Genomic DNA, 6,000 nt, shown 5'->3' with positions numbered 1-6,000 from the left:
TCTGGTCACATCTGGGTCAGTCCAAAGCTGAGAGGGATGGGAGCTGATGTGATTTCAGGATGCTAAGACTCTAGAATAGAATAAAGGCAGATATAAGGTTTAGAAGTTCTGGCCTAAGAGCAAATTGTGTTAATTAATCATGCTTCCTAATCTTTGTCCCACCCTGTTAAACATTAAAAACAGGGTATTTGTATAGCTCACTGGGATCAACTTGAGGGAACTTGGATAATTTCAACTGGAGTTTACAGATAATAATTATCCCTATTTTCTTTATATAATATTCTTATAAAATAAAAACAAAACAAAAACTATGATACTATAGATTATGAGAAGAAAAATAAAAACAGTATTGGGGCAGATTTAAACATTGAATTTGTATAAAATTTTCTGACAACAAGTCTGTGATTTTTTAATGAAGAACTAGACACAAGGAAAGGAAATAATGGTGCACTTTATAAACACTGCATTGTAAAGCGGAAAATGCAGTGTCTTAAATAAAATTGTGTTTAAATTGGCACCATAAGTAAGAAAAACTAGAGCTTATTTCTCTGAGTCTAATCTTTTACTATCATGTTTTATGTTTAAAATGTCTGTACATAGCCCTAGTGGGTTTGGCTCAGTGGATAGATCAGGTTTGATTCTGGTCAAGGGCACGTACCTTGGTTGCAGGCTCCATCGGGGGCCCCAGTCGGGGCACGTGTAGGAGGCAACCAATGGATGTTTCTCTTTTTCTGTTTCTTCGCCTTCCTTCCACTCTCTCTCTAAAAATCAGTGGAACAATGGGGGAACAAAGGGGACATATGTAATACGCTCAACGATAAAGAATTATTTAAAAAATAAAATAAAAATAAATGGAAAAATATTCCCGGGTGAGGATTAACAAAAATATGAAAATAAAATTAAATGTCTACACATAATTCCTGATCAAGATGTTTTAAATGATAATCTCTTCCATTTTTGATAGTCATCATGGAGGAAAAAACCTTTCTTGGTGCGAGAAATAATTATAAAATATAAAACCATTTTTTCAGTTCATAACTTTACATAAGACTTTTCTAAGAAGTCGGTCATACATATAGATATGAGCACAAAATGTGTGTGCCACTTGATTAGTTTTCACACACAATTAGTACCAGCAAGCAGATCAAGCAACAGAATGATACCAGCATCCCATTTGCCCTCTCCCAGCAAGTACTCTCTCAACAAGGTGACCGGCGTGCTGGCTTATGTAAGTGGAATTTGCACAGATATACTTGCACATGTCTTTTGGTGCTCACATGTATGCAGTTCTGTTGCGCTTGTATCTAGGGGTGAAGTTACTGAGTCAGAGGGTTTGAACCAGTCCAGCTCCAGCAAATACAGGTAAAGTGGTCCAGTGACACTCCCACCAGGATACAGAACATTCAGCTGTTCCATGTCTTTGCCAACATGTGCTATTGTCAGTTAAAGCCATTGTTTTGTTTTAACAATGATTTATAAATGTACAGCAGTCAGAAATTATATTGAAAGGATCGAACAGCTCTTTTCTTCCATTAACAATGCTAATGTTGACTTTTTTTTTTTTTTCTGACAATGTGGCTGGGTTTTGAATCTGAAAGAACTCAGTCACACCAAGTCTTTGGAAACAACGAAGAAACTCCAGTCCACAAATGTGGCCAAGCACGTTGAGAGGTGAGAATGCTCATGCTGGGATGTCACCCAAAGGCCCACTTAGCTGCAAGCAAACAGACATCTCCTACATTTGTGAAGACAAGAATCCAGGGCCACTGCCCCCAGGGGTAGTGACAGGAGCCCTCTCCAGGTAGAGTCGTATGACTCCTGGAGGGGGCCACAGGAGACTCTCTGGCTGGGATGCTGTGGCATGCATTATCACCACATGCTGATCTGAGTATAGGCATGGTATTAATCAATCATCTCAACCAGTAAGCCAAGGAGGAATCGCACATATCATTGCCCTGATAGTACTGAGGAGGAAACTGAGGTCCCAAAACCTAAGGGATGAGTGAAGTCAGAAGTCCTCTTTCCACCTCTTTGTTCCAGCAGAGCTTGGCTCAGAGACACAACTTCTGAGAACTGTATCCTGAGGGAGGGCGGCAGGGCTCTCCTATCAAAGGGAGGAATGCAAGACCCCAAAACAGAGATGCAAAAGGCAGGTCCCTCAGATATCCCCCTGAGGCAAATCATGTTACCTCAGAACCTACTTAGAGTTCCAGTCCATTTTTCTGTTCTCTTCTGTTTATCTCTCTCTCCCATCCATGCATCTCCTCACATCGCCTTCCCTCTCTTGCCTGTCTCTCCCCTCCCATTTTTATTTTTTATTATTTTATTTTAGGAATCTAATATTTATTTATTTTTTTTCCACTTTTTTTTATTTAGGTATTATATGTGTACATATCTTACCATTGTCCCCCCCACCCACACCCATACATGCCCTGACCCCCCAGAGTTTTGTGACCATTGGTTATGCTTATATGCATGCATACAAGTCCTTCGGTTGATCGCTTATCTCCCCCACCTCTCCCTAACCTTCCCCCTGTAATTTGACAGTCTGTTTGATGCTTTACTGTCTCTGTATCTATATTTTTGTTCATCAGTTTATAATGTTCTTTATTATTCATAAATGAGTGAGATCATGTGGTATTTTCCTTTCATTGACTGGCTTATTTCACTTAGCATAATGTTCTCCAATTCCATCCAGGTTGCTGCAAATGATGAGAATTCCTTCTTTTTTATGGCAGCATAGTATTCTCTTCTGTTTATCTCTCTCTCCCATCCATGCAACCAGTGCTCTACTTTCTGTCTCTATGGAATTGCCTATTTTATATAAATGGAATCATATAATACCTGGTCTTTTGTGACTAGCTTCTTTTATTTAGCATAATGTTTTCAAGATATCATGGTTCATCTGTTATAGCATGTATGAGAACTTCATTTTTTTCTGAATATGTGTATATATATAAATATTTTTTCTTCTTAATGCTTTAAAAATATATAAATTTTCTTTTGTTTCCGGCTTTATTGGGGCATAATTTACAAAGAAAAATTGTACATATTTAAGGTGTACAACGTGATCATTTGATATACCTATACATTATGAAATGATGACTATAATCAAGCTATTCACACACATCCATCACTTCACATACTTTTTTTGTGTGAGGTGAGAATGCTTAAGATCTACTCTCCTAGTAAGTTTCAGGTATACACACAGTATTATTAACTACTAGGGGCCCAGTGCATGAATTCGTGCACCATGAAAGGGACTGTGGGCCGTGAGGTTGTGTTGGGCACAGGGGTGGGTCTCAGCCCATCCTCCACGCCCCCACCCGGCCCCTCCTGCCATGGCCCCAGTCCCCTGTGTGCCTTCAGCCCTGTTCCCTCTGCAACACGCTGACAATGCGGGCCCCACTCTCACCTGCTGACGATGGGGCGGCGCCAGGTGCTGGGCGGGACCGTAGTGTGCGAGAGCAAAAAATTTTCAGTAACCACCAGAGGCTTGCCCCAATGACAGCAATCGGTGCCCTGACTTGGTCTGGCGCCCCCACTCACCTGCTCCACCATCCCGCCGCAGCCAACACCCACCATGTTCCACACTCTGCCACCTGCTGCTGACTCGCGCTATGTTCTGCACATGCCCCCCTGGTGGTCAGCACACGTTATAGTGACGGGTTGTTTGGTTGTTCCACCGTTCGGTCTATTTGCATATTAGCCTTTTATTATATAGGATAATTCATCATGGTGTACATTAGATCCTCAAAATTTATAATCTTACTAGAGGCCTGGTGTATGAATTTGTGCACCAGTGGGGTCCCTCAGCTTGGCCTGTGGGATCAGGCTGAAACTGGCTCTCTGACATCCCCTGAGTGGTCCTGGATTGCAAGAAGGCGCACGAGGGGCCCCACTGGTGCACTCGGGGCCGGCGAGGGATGCGGGAGGTTGGTCAGCCAGGGAGTGACCATGAGAGGCCTCTTGGGCATGTCCAGTCTGTCTCGCTCAGTCCCAATTGGCTGGACCCCAGCAGCAAGCTAACCTACCAGTCAGAGCATCTGCCCCCTAGTGGTCAGTGAACATCATAGTGAGCGGTTGAGCAACCTTAGCATATCATTAGCATATTACGCTTTGATTGGTTGAACGGATGACCAGACGACCAGACACTTAGCATATTAGGCTTTTATTATATAGGATAACTGAAATAGTCAACAGGTATATGAAAAAGTACTCAACATTACTAATCATCAGGGAAATGCAAATTACAAATGCAATGAGATATCACTACATACCTGTTAGAAAGGCTATTATCAAAAAGACAAGGGGTGCAGTGCCTGGTTTGGCTCAGTTGATAGAGCTTCAGCCCATGAACTGAAGGGTCACAGGTTTGATTCCGGTCAAGGGCACTTACCTCAATTGCAGGTTCAATCCCTGCCCTAGTCTGGGTGCCTGCAGGGGACAACCAATCGATGTGTCTCTCTCACATCAATGTTTCACCGATGTTTCTCTCTGTCTCTCCCCTCCCTTCCACTATCTCTAAAAAAAGAAAAAATCAGTGGGAAAATGTTGTCGGGTGAAGATTAACAACAACAAAAAAGACAGGGGGTAAGGATGTGGAGAAAAGGGAACCCCTAGTGAGCTATAAATTGGTGCACTGTAAATATAAATTGATATAGCCACTATGAAAAACAGTATGGAAGTTTCTCAAAAAATTAAAAATAGAACTACCTTATGATTCAGCAATCGCTGGGTATATAACCAACGGAAATTCAACTGGGATCTTGAAAAGGTATCTGCACTTCCATGTTTACTGCAGTATCATTCAGAATATCCAAGACGTAGAAATAACCTAAGTGTCCATCGACAGATGAATGTATAAAGAAGTTGTGGTGTATACACACAATGAAATACTTTTCAGACATAAGGAGAAGGAAATCCTCCCATTTGCAACAACATGGATGAGCCTGGAGGACATTATGCTAAATTAAATAAGCCAGACACAGAAAAACAAACATACCTTTTTAAAGGTCTAACTCATAGCAGCAGAGTGGAATGGTGGTTGCAGGGGCTGAGGGCTGTAGGAAATGGGGAGATGCTAGCGAAAGGATAAACAGCTCCCAAATGTGTGCCTGAATGTGCTAATGTTTGCTAATGTTATGAAGTCATGTTTTTTTACCCTCCCTGTGGGTGAGTTGGCTTCAAATTTAAGTCTTAGACCTTGTAGTAGAAGTTCCACCTGTACATATATCTGTGATTATTTCAGTAGCACCTCTCGCCCAGAGTCTCCAGTGGTGAAGCAGGATTTTTTCCATTTAATCAGCATTAGACATGGTTTATCACTGAGAGAGAAAGAGAGAGAGAGGAATTTAAGAGCAGATAGCACCTGGTTCCTGTAGGAGAGTTGCTGGAAGATTCTGACAGAGCACTTGGTCTTGAATCTTCTATGTTGGGTGATACTGACTCTAGAGCAGTAGACCTACACCCACACTTAGGGGGAATAGTTCATTGTTGTCTCAGTTGTGGCTAATATAACAAAAATACCATAGACTGAGTAGATTAAATAACAGAAATGTATTTCTCACAGCTTTGGAGGCTGGGAAGTCAGAGATCAGGTGCTGGCATGATTAGGTTCTAGTGAGGGCCCTTTTCCTGGTTTGCTGATGGCCACCTTCTTGCCGTGTCCTTACATGGTAGAGAGATAGCTCCAGCTCTAGTCTCTTTCTCTTCTTACAAGGACAGTAATCCCATCATGGGCTCTACCCTCATAACCTCATCTAAACCTAATTTCCTACTAAAGGCTTTTCCTCCTGATACCATGCCATCGGAGGTTATGATTTCAACATAAGAATGGGGGGGGGGAGCGGACACACAAACATGCAGTCCATAACCATTCCTATTTGTAAACTGCTTTTTAAATTGAGATTATTTGATATGCCAGTCTGTCTTTCTTGCAGAAATTAAGCTGCCTGAGGGATGGTGTGGCGATGGGGGAACCTTGAATCCACTGCTCCT

The sequence above is a fragment of the Cnephaeus nilssonii genome, assembly GCF_951640355.1.
Source record: "Cnephaeus nilssonii genome assembly, chromosome: 11".
Classification (NCBI taxonomy): domain Eukaryota; kingdom Metazoa; phylum Chordata; class Mammalia; order Chiroptera; family Vespertilionidae; genus Cnephaeus; species Cnephaeus nilssonii.
The sequence above is the reverse complement of the archived record's forward strand: the minus strand, read 5'-3'. Positions refer to the sequence as shown.